Here is a 21,737-nt window from a genome sequence, read left to right as displayed (position 1 = left end):
TTTATTCATGAGCACCCTCTTCCCACATCCTTGCAAGATGGCCTTCAGCAACTCTAAGCTTGTCTTCCAGGAGCTCAGTAGGCCCGTGGAAAGGGAGCTCAGCTTCTGCACTAGTTACAACAGAAGTCCTGGGTTTGAGTCTCACTGGCCCAGCTGGCATCCTTGGCCCAGCTGGCATCCTTGAACCCCCACCTGTGAGCCAGGGAGATGGGCTTAGCTTCACCCAAACTACAGGGATAATCAAGAGGTCATTAGCAAACACACTGTAGGACTCCATTTGTATGACATTCTAGGGGAAAAACAAAAGGGATAAGAGTAAGGAGAGGGGTTGACTAGAAGAGGATGGGGACATTTTATGCAGTGATATAAATATTCTTTATCTTAATTGCACTGGTGGTTACACAACTGCATACATTTGTCAAAAGCTGCAGAATTGTTCACCTAAAAAGGTGAATTTTGCTGTATGTAAAGTACACTCAATAAACATGAATTTTCTTTGCAGCCACTTAAGCCGAAGGTACTCTTTTCCCCGTGGGGAATCGGTGTACAAAGGCTGCAAACAGCAGCCTCCTCGGTAGTGCATGCAGCCTGTGGCCTGTACGGGTTGCCCTAAGGGACCTTGCACATAGCCCTTTCCAGTGGACATTCATGACTGGCATGCTGTCCCCAATCTAAGCTCCAGACAGGTATGCAAGGTGCCTTTGGAAAGCCCCAGGGCGCAGTGGTCAGGGTCCACATTGGCCAAGTCATAATGTCCAGCTGCACGAAGTTGCAGAACAAGGAGCATATGATTGAGGCCCTAGGCAAGGTCGAGTTCAAGTTCCCTGCTTGTGTGTGCCTTAGAATTCTTGGCCTGGGGGTACATGGTGGGTGGATGAAGGACCTGAGATGGAGAATGGAAAAGATTGCTGGGACTGTTTATAAAAGAAATTAGTTAATGCTTGGCAATAGCATCCCATCACAGTAAGATTATGTGAGTTTCTAAAGTCTCAGGATGAGCAAGTGGAGGAATCTGGACCTGGACTTAGGACTCCTGACACGGAGCTAGGAGTCTGTGGGCTGGCCACATCTTCAGCATCTTATGCTTGTCTCCCTTGTCCCCCTGGCAAACCCTCCAGGGAAAGCAGTGCTGACCCCCTCTGTGCTATCAAAAACTGAGGAAGGCTGCTCCTTGCCTGGGTGGATGTGCTCTCTCACGAGCTCAAGCATGGGGTCTTGGGGCCTTGAGTGGAGTGTTGAGCCAGCTCCACTGCATAGGTTGCCACCATCAGACACCTCCTGGTCCAGGGAAACTGACAGGCCTCACAATACTGCACCCTGGGCCCAACGAGAGTGAGTGACAGCCCTTCTCTGATGGGTGATTAATCCTGCAGTAGGTGGTACTCACTCCTGGCTCTGCCACTCACCCTTTCTCCAGTACCACCGTTGACTGACAGTGCATGTCATCCTGACCTTACACATCATTGGGTATAATTGCCAGGGGCTTATTAATTATTATCAATAATGCCTTGTGTGTGCATGGGGGTATGCTTTTTGCCCCAACTCACTCATCACAACAAAGGTTGCACCTGTGGGGTGGCTACCAAAAGCCTGGAATCTGGGGCTTGGCAGTGAGCTTTGGGGCCAGACTGTCAAAAGGCTGAGGTCATTTTCCATGCTGTGGCTCTCTGCAGTCATGGGGTCTGGCACAGTGACAGGTTTGGGAGGTCTGCTTTTGAAAGGCCCCATGCAGAGGCAGGTGCACTTGTCCCCAGGGGCCTCAAGGCAGCCCAGACTCTCCTTCCTACACATGACCAGCCCAGAGCCAGACACAAGGTAGTGGGGACTCTTCAACAACTTGCACCTGGAAAGTGGAGATTCAAAACATTAAATCTGGGGCTTCCCTGGTGGCGCAGTGGTTGAGAGTCCGCCTGCCGATGCAGGGGACACGGGTTCGTGCCCAGATCCAGGAAGATCCCACATGCCACAGAGTGGCTGGGCCTGTGAGCCATGGCTGCTGAGCCTGCGTGTCCGGAGCCTGTGCTCTGCAACTGGAGAGGCCACAACAGTGAAGGCCCACGAACCGCAAAAAAAAAAAAAAAATTAAATCTGGGGGCTCCTAGGGATTCTCTAGTCCAAACCTTAATCTTCCTATATGAGGGATTAAGACTCAGAGAAGATTCTGCAGACTTGTGACTGCCAAGGGGGAGGGGCGTGGGGGAGGGATGAAGTGGGAGTTTGGAGTTAGCAGATGTAAACTATTATATATAGAATGGATAAACAACAAGGTCCTACTGTATAGCACAAGGAAGTATATCCAGTATCCTGTGATAAACCATAATGGAAAATAATATAAGAAAGAATGTGTATATATATATATATATATATATATATATATATATATAAAACTGAATCACTCTTCTGTACAGCAGAAATTAACACAACATTGGAACTCAACTACACTTCAGTTAAAAAAAAAGACTCAGGGAAATGAACGAGCTCAAGATCACCAAGTCAGTTAGTGATGCGGTCAAGGCTAATGGCTTGTTTTGTTCTTTTCTACTTAACTAGGGTTTGAGAATCTCTCAGAAGTACTCATTATATTTAAAATTTGAGGTAGGGATTGTTTTCTTTTGTTGTTGTTGTATTTCTTGGTTTTTACTTTATTTTCCAAAAATGGCCCTTGGCTATTATTTAGTAGTAGTAGTTGTTTTTATTTTTTTTTTATTTTTTTATTTTTTTTTTAATTATTTTATTTTATTTTATTTTTGGCTGTGTTGGGTCTTTGTTTCTGTGCGAGGGCTTTCTCTAGTTGCGGCGAGTGGGGGCCACTCTTCATCGCGGTGCACGGGCCTCTCACTATTGCGGGCTCTCTTGTCGGAGCACAGGCTCCAGACACGCAGGCTCAGCAGTTGTGGCTCACGGGCTTAGTCGCTCCGTGGCATGTGGAATCTTCCCATACCAGGGCTCGAACCCATGTCCCCTGCATTGGCAGGCAGATTCTCAACCACTGCGCCACCAGGGAAGCCCGTAGTAGTTTTTTTAAATGCAGAGTTTCCAGATGCTATTTTAGGTACTGTACCTTTTTTAAATTTCTATTTCATTTACTCCTCCTGATGATGATAAGTTTGAGTTATGTACTATTCTCATTTCATACCATTTTTCCTTTCATGAGGCCACTGAGGCACAGAAATGATAAATAACTTGCCCAAGGTCATTGCATGCTATTTCCAAGTTTGCATACATAGAATTAAATGCAGACAGTCTGGCTGCAGAGTCTGCACTTTTAATCACTACCTTATATTGTCAGAAAATTAACATTTATTAATTTAATTAATAAATAATTGTATGTATGAATTGTCAGCTGTATGGATGTTGGTCTAGGTGTTGGTAATATTCTGGGAAACAAAATATATATCTCTGCCTTCATGGAACTTGTATTCTGGCAAGGAAGACTGAAAATAAATAAGTGGATAAAAATACATAAGACAATTTCAAAGAATGAAAAGTATCTTAAAAGAAAAAACAAGATAATGTGATAATAACTAAGAGGGAATTCTTTTAGATAGAATGATTAGGACAGACTTTGTTGAAGAGAAGACAAGAAGGAGTCAGCACATGAAAAGTCAGAGAAAAAACTTTCCAAAAAGAGGAAGAGCAAATGCAACGATACCGATGTGATAATGAGCTCGGCAAGTGTGATCACCAAGAACAGATAGATGGAAAAATCAATAGATGAGTGGATGGATAGATAAGGAATATGAGCAGGGCATGAACTTAGAGTCTCAGAACATCATCTCCTCTTCCTCCTTCTCATCATCCAAACATTGTCACCATCCCACTAAATGAAAAACAGAGGCAATTATCTAAATATCTATAGCTAAAAGAAACCACTTTCAGTAAAGGATGCTGTAACCATAATCTTACTCAATAACTGTCTGTGTTTGGTCGTGGATGCAGCTCACATATTTACATCTCCAAGTCACTGGCTAAGTACCACCACATCTCATGACTTGCACAATCCATACCCTATAAGAAGATCTGTTTTCAGCAATTTATGTAAACAGGGTAGGCCACAGAATGGGAGGGACAGTGACATGGTGAGTGATGGAATTTGTGAACCATGGGCCCAGGAAGATCCTGCACATGAGTACAGAGTATAGTGCTCAAAATACGATGAGAAATGCTTTGAAAGAAATGTGTGACCAAATGAGTAGATTTGCTAGTGCTCCTAATTAAGAGGTGTCAAAGAAGTAAAGGAAGCAAATGTTTTCCTTATGTTCCTATTAGAGGCATTTCTGTATTTATCTAGATTTATCAAAGGTATATAAAACCCTACAAGGCTCATATAATATTACCTGCTCAGAAGCCAAACTGGCAATTTTCTCTTTCAAGAAGCCAACAAAATTCTCCCCTGACCTCACACTTGTAAATTAAACAATACACTTTTAAATATTCCATGGGTCAGATATGAAATCTCAACAGAAATTTAAAACACATATAACTGAATGAAAATTAATATATAAAATATCAAAATATGTAGTATGCAGCTAAAATAATGCTGAGAGAGAAATTTATAGCACTAAATACATTAGAAAAAAGGAAAAGTCTCAAATCAGTAATCTAAGTTCCTGCCTCAAGAAAATAGAAAAGGAAAAGCAAAGTAAACACAAAGCAAGCAAAGAGGAGGAAATAATAAAGATCAGAGCAGAAATCAATGAACTGAAAACAGGAAAACAGTAGAAAAAAATCAATAAAACAAAAAGCTGTTCTTTAAAAAAATTTTTTTAATGATAAACCTCTATCAAGACTGACCAAGATAAAAAGAGAGAAGACACAAATCATCAGTATGAGGGATGAAATGGGATATTACAACAGATCCCACAGCCATTAAAAGAGTAAGAATGGAATATATGAACAACTTTACACTCAGAAATTTATCAAATTGGAAGAAATGGACCAATTCTTTTAAAACCACAAACTACCAAAACCAAGTAGAAATAGATAACCTAAGTAATCCTCTAACCATTAAACAGACTGAATTTGTCATTACAATTTTTCTGAAAAAGAAATGCTCAGTTTCAAAGGAAAATTCTACCAAATACTTAAAGAAGAATTAACAAAATTTTACACAATCTTTTCCAGAAAATAGAAGAGGAAGAAGTACCCCCAAACTTATTTTATTTACCGTGATACTAGAACTACACAAATACAGTACAAAATAAGACAATTACAAACCATTATTTCCTATGATTTGAAGCACAGAAATCTTCAACAAAATATTAGCAAATGAACCAGCGTTATAAAAGAAAGAATCAGACACATGATCAAGTTGGATTTAAGTTGTATTTATTTCAGATATGCAAGAGGTTCTACATTCAAAAATCTATCAATGTAATTTGCCATATCGACTTGCTAAAGAAAAAAATCACATGATCATATCAACTGATGCAAAAAAAGGCATTTGATAAAACTCAACAACCATTTATGTTACCAAAAAAAAGAAACCTCTTCCCTCTAAGACAGGGAAGAAAGGCAGGAATGTCCACCCTCACCATTCATTCAACTGGGTACTGGAAATTGCAGCCACTGCAATAAGGCAAGAAATGGCATATAGATTGGTGAGGAAGAAATAAAACTGTTCCTGATGTGTGGCCCTGGGCAGAATCAGCTCAAATTATACAAAGGTTCATGCATGGGATGCCTTTAACCCAATCCACTTTTCTGATTTGAACTGATGCTAGAGCTCCTGGATGAAGATAACAAGGCTGCGTTCAGTGTTTCGGGAATTTCACTCTGCCTTGGTAAGAGGGCTATCTAGGGCATACAAGGACATGGGTGAAGATTCTTGGTAAGGCAAGAAGTCTGCCTACAGAAGGTCCATGCTACCCATGATTCTCAAGGACATGGATCCTCTTTGCTCAGCAAATCGATCTCTAAACATGATTGTCAGAAAATGCACGTTTTTTAAGAGGGTGACTTAGACATACCAGTTGTTGTGTTTCTTTTTTTCCCAGTTGTAAATAGATGTTTTCAAAACAGAAGGCCTGGATGGTGTTCTTAACAGCAGGGTTATTGGTTATGAGCCATCTGCATCCTGGTAGACGGACACCCAGTCCTGCCAACAGGGGGATCTGCCTTATGGGAGAACTTGCACAAAACACTTGTAGGTTAGAGCAACAAATATCATTACAGATGCAAATAATTCCTATTAGGACATTCTTTTAAAATATTTACAGATAAATCTCTTTTCAAAAACAATTTTACCAATATAAAGCCTACATTCCTTTCTCCATCACCACTAAAAGGGATATGGCTAATCAGTTCATAGAGCAGTTCCAAGCAGAAACTAATTTTTCGATCATCTGTCGATGGCTGCTATACACTGGAACTGATTATAGAGAGAACAGTGGCTCTTTAAAGCATTCATATGTTGGCTCTGCCTGGAGCAGGGATCTCAATCCTCCCTGCCTGTTGGAACCATCTGGAAACCCCATTCATAGAGGCATGGATTTCACCATTCTGACATGAGACCAGGCATGATGATTTTTTAAAGATACATGTTTTCTTATGTGCAGCCAGGAATGAGGGCTACCAGCCTAGAACTATGAGACAAGACGAGAATTATTAATTAGGCAAAATTTATTGAGCACTTATGCGTGGCAGGCATGGTTTTCCCAGTGGTGGAATCCTAAAATCTATGCTCTGTGGCTGGTACTATTATCAGACAAAAGATGAAGCCATTTGAACAGCATCTATGCACACACTTCTTTAGGAAGGAGCTGAACTCTAGACGCCCTATTTTATTCAAGCAAGACCACAGTGCTCAACACAGCCGGCCACGGCAGAGAGTAAATCTGTAACGACGAGGGAGGATCAGAGACAGGGAGAGATATGAGCACAAAGATTGTACATGAAAGAAATCTCCGGCAATTCCAGATTATTGACAAAAGTACATGCTGATAGCCAAAGAGCATGTAAGAATTTTAATACCACATTTCCAGTTATGACTAGAGAAGCATAATTAGGTACTAAATTACAATGTTAATATTCATTTGAACAAATAAGTACTTGTAGTAATAGCATCAGGGCCCTGGGAGGGCAGCAGAGGAGTTGATTAAATGGACAGAGTTTCTTTGAATGAGTTTCTTCCTGAGTTTGGTGAGGTTGGCTCTCAGCAAAGTCTTCAGAGGTCAAGACACGGACTGTGAGTGGTGTCATTTCTCCTTTTGTAGCTACAGTCAACAGATTCAAAATGAAGCAAATAAACATACAAGCAATTACAAATTACGGCCCATAATACATGCTAGAGAGGAACGCGGGGAAAAGCCCAGGAGAAGGCCACTGTGAAGAAGGAAGGCCATTCAGGATGCCAGATGCAGGGATGCACGGCGCAGGAGGAAGTCCTGAGCAAAGCTGCTCAATTTTTCTAGCAAGGAAAAGGGTCTTGCTGAGGTCTCCTATTATTGTGACCTTATCTATTTATACCTCCATTTCACCCAAAAAGAGTCTGAGGGGCTTCCCTGGTGGCGCAGTGGTTGAGAGTCCACCTGCCGATGCAGGGGACACGGGTTCGTGCCTCGGTCCGGGAAGATCCCACATGCCGCGGAGCGGCTGGGCCCGTGAGCCATGGCCGCTGAGCCTGCGTGTCCGGAGCCTGTGCTCTGCAACGGGAGAGGCCACAACGGTGAGAGGCCTGTGTATCGCAAAAAAAAAAAAAAGAGTCTGAGGTAGGACTTACCTGTCATGTGCAAGTAAATTAAAGTCATTCCCTAAAAGGGGCAAAAGCAAACTGAAGTAATGAGGAGGAGGGTTGGTGGGGGGAGGAGGTTAAGAGCAAATGAAGGAGGGAGAAAGAGAAACACACACACACATGCACACACATACACATACAGCTACCTATCTGAGTTCCTAACTGAAGTCCAAACCTTAAGTAGAGCAGTTCTTTTACCCATTTCCCCAGGAATTGGTTGTCTTCCTACACAATTTCTTTGGGCTTCATACAAAAGGTAAGATTCTATATTAAGCAATACTAATTAGCGGGGGGGGGGGGGGGGGGGGCATCTCCAGTATGTAACAAAAGCAAATCTATCACCAGCTGTGGGGAAAAAAAACAGTCCTCAGCTCCCCCAAACCCCAAAACACATAAGCTTAGCATTTTAACTGGCTGGGGTAAGAGCCATTATTTTCATTAATGGAGCTCATTTTTATTTTATTGGGCTTTTTTACTATCAGATTAAAAGCATGTTTTTATTGTAGTTTTTTCTAATGCAATCTCAGATGATGTGCTCAGAATGAATGGAATAGTTATTGTTTTAATTATTTTTTTCATTTTGTGTTTTTATTTCGTTTGTTCCTTTTATTTACTACTCTGAAGTTGCCATAATAACACGGGCGCAGGGTGCTGGGAAGCCTCCAGTGAGCACCTCCACAGTGGCTGGTCTCTGCTAAAGGCCAAGGAACAGGAAAAGTGCCAGCACACTGTTGCTTTCGGAAACCAGGGGCTGCCCAGCCTTGCAGCACAGCCCTACTGATGAGGGCACACGGGGCAGAGCCAAGGGCATGGTCCCTTTCTGCTCCTCTTGCTCAGAGCCACCCTGGCTCCCAGGGTACAGAAAAGGCGGGAAGATAAGCCAAGGGGCATGTTACGCAGCCATGGTCGCTCTCCTGATGCCTGTGAAAACTCAGATTTCAACATGCAGAGAAACACAACTGGACTTGGACATGTGTGCCCTGCCCATGAAGGGAAGGGAAGACCACAGTGGCTGTCTGGTAAATCCAAAGGTCTCAGCCACCCTGTGGGTTTGGGCAGGCAGGATTTCTAGAGTCCTCGTTGAGCACTAGAAATTGAGCATGTGACGTTGCCGTCCAGGGACAAGCTGAAAAAATATCAGACACATAAATGCCCATAATGGTCTGAGGAAAGCCTCATTTGGTGCCATGTGTGTGCCGATGCACTCTCTCTCTGGGGCTGCCCTCCTCTGTGATGCAAGAGAACGTCCACCTTCTGCAGCGAGGCCAGGCCAGTGCTTGCGTCTGCCGATGCCCCTCCCCCTCCCTGTGGGGTCCCACCCCCTTCCCCTTCCTGATTCCCCTGCCTGCCTGGCCCCCATCTGCAGGAGTGGTCCCTAAAGTATGCTGTAGGCTCCCAACCTGTTTGGCCTGTGAATTTAAATCTAGCAACGATCTAAATAAAGATCATGTTAGTACCCTTTTCAAAGGACTTCCCATCACAATCAAAAGAGAATTCTTGCAGACCCCATGAAGCCACTGCCATCTGAGCCTTCCTGTCCCCTAGGCTCATCCACCCATCTCTGTGCCACTCATCTCACACCAGCCACAGCAGCCACCTCAAAGGAGCCCACCCACCCTCTGCCTGGAGGGTCCCCACACTTCTTCATGACTCTGTCTCCAGAGGGGATTCTCAGAGAGACCTCCCTGCCTTCCCCCATCACTTCCTAGGCCCTTGTCTGTCTTCATTTTCATCATGTTACCTGTCACTTGTGACTATACATCATTTATGCTTTTACTGGTTGTCCATCCACCTGGGAATGAGCAGAGGGAAGTGCTGTATCCCTGGGCCCCACACAGGAGCCCTGGGCACTTGGAAGGTGGTCAAGAAATATTTGTTAGAAGACACCTAGGACTCTCATTTACCACTGTTTCCCCAGCACACGGAACAGTTCTCCATGTATAGTAGGTGGTCAGTACATGTTTAGTGTACAGGGACAAGCTGAAAAAACACTGGCCATGTCAATGCCCAGAAACGCCGGACCAAGGACTTGCTTGTGGCCCACTGGGTTCCAATGGATGAATCTGGAATTTCCAGAGGTGAACCCAGGACTCAGATTCCTCTTTCCAGCCCTCCCCAAACCAACAGAATGCTTCTGAGACCTCCTGATTTTATTTCTAAACAAAGATAAGCTATCTAAGGCTTTAAAACCCCACACTGTTTGCTTCTTTATGAATGTGGAATCACTGACTCAATTTATTGCATCCTTTGAGTCATCCATGTCTCATTTCATAAAACATATTCTTTCTAAGTTAGGATTTTACATCAGGATTGAAACAGAATATTGAACTCAGTTTAACAGAGTCTCAGCACTAATTTCTGGAAACAAATTCCACTTCCAAACGATCCTATTCCCTTAAGAGAAGTGAACACTGCATATAAAGAACTATTTTTTTTTCCTAAAGATAATCCTTCTCTACCTTGGAGAGAATGCCCGGATTTAAGTTACATAAACAAAAGAGGTCCATTCATCATGACCCTCTCTCAAGTGCCAGGGCTCTGTGGCATCCTGGGCATCGGGCATGAAGTCACCAGCTCTGCGGACTGGTAAATTGTCCTTCCGCAACGCCCTTGTGAATTCCATAGCAAATAAAATCATATTTCACCCAGAATTTTGGAACAATGGGGGCCAGTCACACAAGGGGTTCTTGACTTAAGTTAGGCACACTATTGTTAGTTACTTTTGCCAAGTATACCTTACCTTTAAAAAGTGCTGCAGGAGATAACGAAGTTGTGGGCCATACATTTATAAAAAGACAATACTCAGCACTCACACGTAATTGTGTGTCGTTTAGCTGGCAGGATAGGGAACGCACGTTGGGACCCTACTGCTCAATCGCTAGCTTAAGCTGTGTGCAAGCTTCTGCGCTGGTTCGCCAGGAATAATAGACTACTGATAATTATTATTACAAATTAAATGTATATTATACAAATTATGTAATTAAATATTATATCAATATAATCATAAAAATTAAAACGGCCAACACTTCTTGAGTGTTTTTTCTCTGCCAAATGCCATTCTAAGCCCTTTTTTACAGGTGTTGCCTTGTTGAATCCTCACATCCATGGTACCGGGCAGTACTATGATCTCTCATTTTAGACGAAGAGATTGGGGCACAGAGAAGTTAGGTGATTTGGTCAAGATCACAGAGCTGGTAAGTGGCAGTGTCCCATCCGAGCTCTGGCCCCAGATGCCACGATGAAAAGGAAAGCAAGTGAGGGAGCTGGAAGTGATGGGGAAGGTGAGTAGGGTGGCCTCTCTGAGAATCCCCTACTGGAATGGAGTCATGAAGAGGTTTGGGGGACGCCTCCAGGCAGAAGGCTGACTGGGCTCCTTCAAGGGATGGCTGATGTGGCTGCCCAGAGATGGGCAGATGAGTCTAGGGGACAGAAAGGCTCAGGAAGGCCTCATGGGGTCTGCAAGGAGTTACAATTCTATTTTGAATGTAATGGGAAGCCATTAGAGAAGGGTGCTAACACGATCTTTAGATCTTTGCTAGATTTAAATTCAGAGGTGGAGAACCTACAGCATACTTTGAGGACCATATCTTACACAAGTTTAATCTCCTTCCGGGTAATGCTGGTGCTAATCTCCTTCCGGGTAATGCTGGTGCTTGTTGGGAATATGTGATGATACATTGAGGAAAGTTGTCTTCCCAAATGTCCAGCATCCTAATCCTGCCAGGGTTTATGCTCTTGGACATAGGGGCTCCTCTGGAGTCTCACATTCCACTTCTCACTCACCTTATTCCATTTCTCACCTTCCACGCAGAAACTGTCCATTCTCCACTGAAAAAGCAAAGCTGGGCTGCAGCTCTGATACGTGGGGGCCGGAGCCACAGGTTCAGTCTCAGGGGAGTCAGTCTCTGTCAGCCACACGCTTAGACGTCTAGTTCCGAAGACTCGGCTGTGACCGACTCTCCAGGTACTGCTGTAGACTGGAATCCTCATTCTCCGCACACATGTCATCTATCGTCCTTAGGGTCTCCTCACTCTCTGCCCTTTGCTCTGTTCTAATTTTAAGGAATTCTACAAGACTCTCCTGGCTCAGGCGTGCACACCCAGAACATGAGAGCACCTGAATATCAGAGCATGTGTGCGCATGCCCAGGCCATCAGAACACGTGTGCGCATGCTCAGGACATCAGAACACGTGTGCCCACGCAGGACGTCGGAACAAACTCAGCTAGTGCGTTCTTCAGACTTCAGAGACGTGTGTTGTTGGAGAGCTTTCAAGGATTGTTGGTTTCACTTTTCTCCAGCCCAGTAATGAGGGGAAAGAGAAGAGTGAGCAAGGGGGAGGGGCTGAGTGCCTTTGAGATAATGAAGAGTGAGCTGTCACTGCACACCATCAGGGATGGCTCATGGGAGGAGGCTTGTCATGGGATATGAGCCTACCAGGCTGTGGACACCTTAACTGTGAGGTCTCTATCAAGAGGACGTGGCAGAGTCAGCCTAGCTCAGACAGCATCTCTCTGTGAATGTCAAAATTGGCTTGAAGGCTAGTATTAGTTCCTCTAGACCGCTCTCTCATTATTTCTTTATTCTGGTTAGATCTGTCCATTCTGACTCAGCAGAAAAAACACAGGAGATGGAGACAGAGCATCTTGAGTATTCTCTGTTTTGAGTTGGTGACTCAGGCCCTGCCAGGCTACACAGCACACACCCAGGGCTGAAGACGACACCTATAAAAGGGGCTTCTCTCCCAAACACTGCTGCTCTACACATGTGCACACGTGCACACACACACACACACACACACACACACACACACAGTGCTGGAGAGCCTCCAGCACAGCCTACTACCTCATGCACCCAGGAAGTCCTGGATTTAATGGCTGGGCTTATCTTGTGCAACATTCCCAAGGCTCCATTTTTAATTAAGCAATTTTTAAAGAGTTTTATGACCCCGTGAACAATAATTTTTTTTAGTGAAAGCAGACTAAATTGTAAGTGGCAGTAATTACACCAAACTAATTGTAGGCAAAATTAGTAACAGGTCAGATCTGTTTGCAAAAGAAAATATACGCTTGGATCACACCTTAAATGATCTCTAGGAAATTAATTCATCATGGAAAAAAAAAATCTTCCTAAATTAAAACTGGTGTCTCCAAGAACATTTGCAGGGAATAAGGTTTCCTCTTTGGTTTTGATTTTGGTTAGATATCCAGTGTGTGTGTGTGTGTGTGTGTGTGTGTGTCTTCATGTGTCTGTATGTGTCTTTGTGTGTGTGTGCACATGTGCACTGATATTGAAGGGCGGGGTTGTAGGTTTTCACAGAGCCAACCCAGACAACTAAATGCCTCCTTAGTGGCGCACAGAGTGTGACCTAAACGTCAGGAGACTTAGTGCATCCTAGTGCCCTAAGAGGTCATGGTGGGACCTTATTTTACTCAATCCTTCTCTCCTAGATGGGATCAGCTCACTTTAAAAATGTCTCCCGGAGAAAGCATGATTGGATATCATGTGGCATTTTCCTCTGAAGGGCCATCTTAGCGTGGAGGACGAGCATTTGATAAAACCAGTACAGAGGCCACGCAGAGTTGACCGATGTTCCCACAGAGGTCAGACTCACGATGACCCAGATCCCACGTGCACTGAAGTTCACTAAAGCAGAATTACTTCTTTCATGGAATTTGAGTCCCAAGGTCACTACCCATAGCTAATATCCTACATAGTCGAATTACCCTTGAGGTCCATTGTGAAGAACCAAGTTGGAAAGTGACATTTCATCTCTCAAGTAGTTATCAGTTTGGGAGCACTGATTCCTGCCTCTGCAGGAGACGATAAGCTACAGTACCTGGTTTATGTTTATGGGCCGTATTGCATAAATCACATCTCTTTAAACCCTAATATCCACTTAGCATGGAGCAAGGGTGTGCCCAGAGGCATATTCACCTGAGACCTACGTGAGGCAAGATCAGACGCACACCCAAGCCTGAGCTCTGTTTGGTGGTGAGGTCACACAGTTCAAACTCTTCAGATGCCTTCCTTCTCATTTGCTGAGCACTTGAAATTGCATGACTTAAATATGAATAGCATGGATTCCCCTGCTCGCACCACCTGAGAAGAAGTGCCTCCAGCCCGAATTTGCATGGAGAGGCACCAGCGAATTTCATAAGAGGTCGAATGGCTGGGGAGGTGCTTTGAGAAAAGCATGGATTACTGCAGGTCCAGCCTGGGGAGGGTCCAGAGCAGCTGCCTCACTCTAATGTAGGGATGCTTTACAAAATACACCAGGAAGCATTAGGATATGTGAATTTCCAGGAGGATGAAAATTAGGCACCTCTCATGTACGCACGCCCAGTAGACGTTGGTGTCCGACTCAGTCAATGCTTGGTGGATTGAAATAACCGTAGCTTCTGCACATGCATCCAGTGATGTGAGGTACCCATGTGGTGAGGAGGTCCAGCAGAGGCCACTCTAGGCCATGTCCTCCCTTTACCATTTGGGTCCTGGGTAAGGGTCATCCAGCCAGTCGCAAAACATGTTCAATGACAAGATGTGCACAGATCCTCAGCCCATCGCATCTTGGGTGGCTCTGAGTCCTAGAAATTTCATCACCAGGCCCGGAATCCAGAGGTCCTCAGGGGTAAGAAACGTTTGCTGGTACTGGGTTTGGCTCTCCTCTAGAGGAGTATCAGCTGGGTACTCAGTAACCATTTATGCCCCTGCAATGAAAGGATGTCCTCACTCTTCCCAGCCCTCCTGGCTGCCGACACGCCTCAGCATGTACACCCTATCAAGACAGTATGTGTCCCTCCTAACAGTCTCACACACCAAGGTCTGGGGCTGGGGGTCTTTCCACTGAGAGCCTAGGGGTAAAGTTAAAATGACCATGTGGCAATGGGGGTCAGAGATGCCAGTGTGTGCCAGGAATTCAATAGGACTGAGAACTGGGGAGTCTATCCCAGGACAGGGAGGTCCTTGTGGACTTTTTCCCATGACAGATCCTGAGTTACCTCCTTTGGCTTATAGGTTCACAAGATCCTTCATGGCCTGGCCCTGCCTACTTTGTAGAGCTGCATTGCCCACCACGCTCTAGCCATCTGAGACCACCTGTGTACCTTTGACTTAAACATGTATTCCTTTTGGAAGTCCCTCCCTGCTACTTCTCCACCCACCTAAATAATTCCCCCTAATCCTTCAAAAAAAGTCAGGCAGCACAGCCTAAGGGACTAGGGAGTTCTCACCTCTCATGGGGATGGGTGTTCCTGCTCTGACCCTAGAATGCACAGCTTTCAGCCCAGCGAGCACTTTTCATGCTGTATCATAATCAATTGATACAATGCTGTATCATATCATCAATTATCTACTCCATGGCTGCCCCACCTTCATCAGACCTTGAGCCCCACTCCAGCAGGTGTGTCCATGAGCCCATGGTCTAGCCTCATGCCTGGCAGGCTGGGCAGTTGATAAATGTTTGTGAAATGAATGAATGCGTCATGCTACCTCCAAGTCACTCTTCAGTGGCCACGTCAAGCTCTCCTTGGTCAGTTTTCAAAAATAAGCAGCATTTACAGGAAGGCACCACCTAACTCACTTCTAGAAAATTCCACAAAAGGCATGGTTTTAACCAGCATTCTGGACCCAAAAGGCAGTGCGATACCCAAGATTCAACATCAATGAGGAAGAGGAGGAGGGGAAAAGGAGGAAGGATAGGAGGATGAGGGTAGGAACAGCCAGATAGATTCACATAGAAACTGACCTTTGCACTTGTTTCATCCAACTACCTGAGCTTCCCAGGCAGTGAAAGGCAGGGATGCATGCAGACCCCTGGCCCCAAGGGAGAAACACTCTAGCAAGTCCTCATGGGCTCTGGCTGAGAAAGGTTCCCAGGAAGAAAACCCAGTCAGAAGTTCAAGTTTTGCAAGAAACAATGTGGCTGCAACAACTCAGATCCATCCTGAAGTCTTTCAGCAGTGCCTTCAGCCAAGTAGCTACAAGAAGGGCCTTCAGAGATACAAAGTCTAAGAAAAATAGTCCTGGCATCTAATTACAACAGTGCAGTTTGCTGCTTTTATCTGTAATTGGACTGTATAGTCTTTCATTCTAATTTACTTTACATCTAAACTGTGATAGTCAAGACAAGCAGAACAGAATGGTCTCTAACTGGCTATCCTACTGACACCCGTTAATGCCTAATTATAACAACTAAATTAAAGATGCGACTGTAAAGAGGTGGAATATCAGTTTGAAGCATTTAATTCTGTGCAAAGAAGTAGAGATTTTAAATCCTAAGTAAGAAAATCAATATTATGCCTCATTATATTGGTATTGCTAAACAGATTAATGAAATTGAGTATTTTGTTGTGTTGCTTTTCTTTTTTCCAATGTTATCCTGATGCGATGATGGTTTGTAATGAAGGAGTACTGCAGGGGAGGAAGTCTAAATGGAGAACCAATTTATATACCAAAATTGGGAGATAGCTAATCTCATTTATACAGCAAAGATTTTCTTTTGATATGGTTAGATTTTTAGATAGGCATCATGGGTCTGGACTTTTGCAGTCTCGTGGAACTAAAATTAATTCAACCCAAAGCTAAGGGAAGGTGCTTTCTCTCCTCTTCTCATGAGCAGATATGTAACAGGGATCATCTTGACAATGCCAGCATTCACAGACACTGTGGTTTGGGACAAGCCTCCTTGAAGCTCCCTGTGCCGGTGGCCGCCCAGGCTGAAAATGGCCACCCATGAAAATGCAGAATGTGAGGAACAGAGGGAAGCTGGGCAGATGAATGGACAATTTACCAGATCCCCAAGTGCCATCCAGTTGGTTGGAAGCTGGAGGAGAATGGTGAGATGAAGCCACGCTTCAGGTTTGACAACAAAGCTTGAAAGTAGAAGGACCAAGGTTTGCAAAGGGAAGGTGTGCAGTTCCTGGGCTGGGTGGGGCACTGCACACAGGTCCCTGGCTAGGCAGCAGCAGCATGTCCATCCAACCTGCCCCGTAGACTTTTATTTGTTTGCTTACTCTTTCTTCCTTTCTTCCTTCCTTCCTTTTTTCTTTCCTTCCCTCCTTCCTTCCCTCTTTCCGTTTCTTTCTTTTTTCTTTTTCTTTCTTTCTCCCTTCCTTACTTTTTTCCTTCCTTCCTTTTCTTTCTTTCATTTTCTTTTTCTTTCCTCCCTCCTTTCTTCTTTCCCTTTCTTTCTTTCTTTCTTTCTTTCTTTCTTTCTTTCTTTCTTTCTTTCTTTCTTTCTTTCTTTCTTTCTTCCTTATTACAATTGCCCATCCTAATTTCTAAGTTTTTTAACACAAAGTCAATATAGGACTCAGAAACCTAAAAATTGGCAAATGCTGACAGTGTGAGTCACCATGTGAGTCATCCATCTTAGTGCCCATGCCACAGAGATGCACAAAGGCAGATCTTTGAAGAATCCAACAATCCTGAAAGAGAGAGACTAACCACTTTGAGGAATCTCCAGAAATCGTGTGGATTTGGATTTCCTGACCAGTGAGTTACTGTGAGTGAACAACTTGAGGGTTATGGTTTCCAGACCTCTTTGGGGGCCAGGGACAGTATAACAATGAAGCAGGCCAAGGTCCTGTGCCCTGGAGCTTGCATTTACAGATGGCTGGGTCATGCAGGGCTGCCAGGCCCAGCAAGCAGAGGGAACCCGGAGCTGGGGCCCAGCCTGGAAGGAAAACCCAGCTTCAGTGAATATACCCAGAACTTCTAGACTGGAAAATCAAAAAAGAAGACATGTTCATTTCCACTTACATGTAAATGTAATTTTTCAAAAAGAAAATTTCATTTTGAATTTTGCATGTATCATCATCTTTTCAGATTCTGGAGGCCTTCACCCATCTCGTAAGCTCATGGATGACATGAAGGCAAGGATGATGGTGCCCTAATGGCAGTGATCATCACAGGCCCAGGAGAGGTCACCAGCTCCCTCAGAAAGGCACAGCATAGCTCCTGATCCTGCAGGACCAGACATGTCTCTAATTGTCCCAGTGCTACAGGCACTCGGAAAGCAAGCTCTGTAACCTCCAACCAGGTCCGCCTCTCAGCTGCACAAAGCCAAATAAACACTGCTGGCAGCCTCTAATCCCACTGCAACAGATGTGTTGCCTCTGGACCATCTTGTCTGTCCTTAAGGGTTTTTTTTTTTTTTTTTACTTCATACTGTCCCTTCTGTCTTGTTTACAAGGCTGCAGGAACACCTGTGGAAGAACGGGTCCCTGCAGAAATCCTTGACTTCCATCTAGATGGTTTGAGACTAAGCCAGCCAGCTCAGCAAGCCCACCTGCAAATGATTCTGGGTTCTTCTGCACACATTTACTCTCGATCTAGAGAAACTTGAAGAATCCCCCACAGAATAATCCCAGGCCCATAGCATCACCACACCTTATGTGCCCGTGATCGTTACCATGTGCAGACCTTCATCCACACATGTGCTGAGGACCTGCTGTGTGCCACTTGGCCTTGAGGTCTGTGGGCTGACTCTTGGTTCAACCCAACTCCGCATCGCACAGGCTGCTTCCATTATCTGGCCTGTGTCCACGTAGCCATGGCTTTGAGAGCAGAGGCCCTGACAGCCAGTGAAGGCTGTAAGGCCTCCGACCACTCCCATATTGTTTCTTCTGGTTTCAGATGAAATGGCTCATTACCTGGTGGGGAAAACTGACATGGAAGCCACCAGAATGAATGCTATCCCTTACGACAGAGAGAAGAGGCATGCTTCTAAGCAGACCTCAGTCTAGGGGGGGGTTCCCTGCTCTCAGCCTGACTCTGGGCACCTTAGAAGCCCATAGCCCCATACATACCTTTAAAGACCATTTGCCTAGTACTTTATTTCATTAGCAAGGATGATGGAAGAGCAGTGACATGACTTGTGACTTTGTGTGAGAACTGCCTCTTTTTCTTAACCCTATGTTTTTAGGCCACGGTTCTTGCTGTATAACAAGCCACAGCACCAAAACTTAGTGGCTTAAAAACAACCATGTTTCATGTAGCTTTTGCTTCTATGGGTTGGCTGGGTGGTTCTTCCAGTTCAGGCTGGCTCAGCTAACCACTGCTCGGCTCACTCATGCATCTGTGGTCAGCTGGTGAGTCAGCTGGTAGCTGGAAGTTCTAAGGTGTCCTTGGTCAGGCTTCTGGCAGCTGGCAGGCTGTTGGCCAGGGTGACAAGGGTGACTGGGCCACATGGCTCTCATCTTGCAGCAGCCCAGCCCTGGCTTCCTCCCATGGTGATCACAGCAAGAGAGTGAGGCCGAATGTATGTTTCAAGTCTCTGCCTGTAGTGTGTTTTCCACTGTCCTGTTGGCTAAACCCAAGTCCCATGGCCAAGACTAGAGTCATTATGAGAGGACACCACCTAAGAGCTTAGATGCCAGGACAGGAGGAATTTGTGGTCAGTTTTGCATCCATCAGAGTTGTCTTGTTTTGTTTTGTTTTGTTTTCATTTTCTAGTCTCTTTAATTGAATGATTCAATCATTTATTTCTAACACTTAATGTTTATAAATGCTGTACAGGTTCAGCTTTGATTCCCTGTTTAGTACACGATATTTAGAAAGACCTTTTAAAATTGCAATTAGAGTGAATTTTTTTGTTTGCTCATTTATCTGGTGAGTATAGTTATGAATTAGTGTGTTTTCTTGGTGTAAAAGTTGTCAATATACTTAAAATTATAAAAATGCTCACTCTATTTTAAAATTGAAATTTTACTGAGATTATTATAGATTTGCATTCAGTTGAAAGGACTGATACAGAGAGATCCCATGTACCTCTTCCTAGTTTTCACCAGTGGTAACATCTTGCAAAACTATAGTATAATATTACAACCAAGACCATGACATTGATACAGTCCACATATCATTCAGATGCCCCCAATTTTACTTGTACTCATTTGTGTATTATTATATATTCAGTTCTATACAATTTAATCACATGTATATGTTCGCATATCTACCACCACAGTCAAGATACAGGACCTTCCATCATCACAAGAATTTCTTGTACTGCCCTTTTAAAATCATACTCTCCTGCTTCCCATTCTCCATCTCTTGTCCCTAACTCCTGCATTTATAACATTTTGTCATTTGAAGAACAATATATAAAATATGTAGTATGTAACATATAGAGATTGGATTTTTTCTTCGCTCAGGTGATTTTCTGAATATCCATCCAAATGACTGCATGTATCAATAGTTTTCTTATTTTCATTGCTGAGTAATATTTCTTGTATATATGTACCACAATTAAACCCTCCACCTGCTGAAGACATCTGAGCTGTTCTAGTTTGGGACTATTATGAATAAAGCCACTACAAGCATTCACATGCAGGTGCTTGTGTGCACATAGTTTTAATTTCTCTGGGATAAATACCCAAGAGGGTAATTTGGGGTTCCTAGGGCAATTTCATGTTTAGTTTTATAAGAAACTTGCTGAACTGTGTTCAAGAATGGCTATACCATCTTACATTCCCATCAACAAAATAATAGTGATCCAGTTTCTCTACATCCTTGCTAGCATTTGGTAATGTCACTATTTTTTATTGTCACCATTCTGATCTGTATACAGTGATATCTCATTATGGTTTTAATTTGCATTTCCCTGCTGGCTCTTAATGTTAAACATCATTTCATGTGCTTATCTGCCATCTGCATATCGTCTTCATTGAAATGTCTGTGTCTTTTGCATATTTTCTAATTTGAGTGTTTGTTTTGCTTAACTATTGAGTTTTACATGTTCTTTATATACTCGAGATACTACTCCTTTGTTGGCTATGTGGTTTGCAAATATTTCCACCCAGTTTGTTACTTCTCTTTCTTTCTTCTTCACCTGGACTTTCACAGAGGAAAAGTTTTTAAATTAGATGAGGTCCAATTTATCAAATTTTTCTTTTATAAATTGTGCTTTTGGTGTCAAATCTAAAGACTCTTTGCTTAGTCCTAGATGCCAAAGTATTTTTATTTTCTATTTTTCCTAAAGGTTTTATGTTTTAACTCCATAATCAATTTTGAGCTAATTTTTGTATAAGGTGTGAAGTTTAGTTTGAGTTTCATTTTCTTGCCTATAGATGGCCCCTCATTCTAGCACCATTTGTTGAAAAGGCTATCCTTCCTTCATTGAACTGCTTTTAATCATTTGTAAAAAGAATATGGAACACATCATGACTTTGTTTATCATCCTTAAGTAGTGGCCATATTAATCTTCTCTGTATCATTCCAAAATTTTATTATATGCACTATCAGAGTGCATACTGCTCATGTGTTTTGACTCATCATTTTCACTTATGGAAATTCATTTCTGAAAATGAAGTAATATGCCCAAGGCTATTTAGTACAGCATTATTTATAACAGCAAATAAAAGGAGGGAACATGTCCAAAAATGGTAGACAGGTAAAGTGTGTTAGTCATCCATTGCTGTATAACAAATTGCCCCAAAACTTAGTAACTTAAAACAACAGCTTATATCACAATGTCTCTGATATCGGCCCATGGCTTACTTGGATCATCTAAATGAGAAAGACTGCTCTCAGATGGCAGCTGAGGCTGAGGTCTTTCTCTGAAGTTTCAACTGGGAAAGGATCCATGCCCAAGGTCACTCATGTAGTTGTTGGCAGGATTCAGTTCCTTGCAGGTTTTTGGACAAAGGGCCTCAGTTCCTCTTTGGTTTTTGGTCAGAGCCTACCCTCAGTTTATTGCCTTGTGGGCTTCTCCATATGGCAACTTGCTTCATTATAATGAACAAGCAGAACAAATGCAAGAGAGTGCTAGGAGTCTTTTGTCACCTAATCACAGAAGTGACTTCTCATTGATTTTGCTGTATTGTATTCATTAGAAGCAAAGTGCTAGATCCAGCCCACACTCAAGGTGAAGGGATTACATAAGAATGGGAATACAAGTAGGCAAATATTTGGGGATCTACATCAGAAGCTACCTACCACAATAAGTAAATTACTACATGTTTTTACAATTCAATATTATGCATCCATTGAATTTACCCCAGTAATTA

At 43.5% G+C, this 21,737-nt stretch overlaps 2 non-coding genes across 2 annotated transcripts; one reads left to right on the top strand and one right to left on the bottom strand.

The window, feature by feature from the left end:
* Positions 1–496: 496 nt before the first annotated feature.
* Positions 497–631, top strand: LOC137215827 (small nucleolar RNA SNORA70). The gene has a single exon (XR_010939458.1). It is a non-coding gene; the product is annotated as a small nucleolar RNA SNORA70 (small nucleolar RNA).
* Positions 632–20,873: 20,242 nt separating this feature from the next.
* On the bottom strand, positions 20,874–20,978 carry LOC137215819 (U6 spliceosomal RNA). Its single transcript, XR_010939450.1, has one exon. It is a non-coding gene; the product is annotated as a U6 spliceosomal RNA (small nuclear RNA).
* Between the last annotated feature and the right edge of the window lie 759 nt (positions 20,979–21,737).

This window comes from Pseudorca crassidens, chromosome 20, assembly GCF_039906515.1.
Source record: "Pseudorca crassidens isolate mPseCra1 chromosome 20, mPseCra1.hap1, whole genome shotgun sequence".
Taxonomy (NCBI): Eukaryota; Metazoa; Chordata; class Mammalia; order Artiodactyla; family Delphinidae; genus Pseudorca; species Pseudorca crassidens.
Note: the sequence above shows the minus strand (reverse complement) of the source record. Positions and strands in the feature narration are given on the sequence as shown.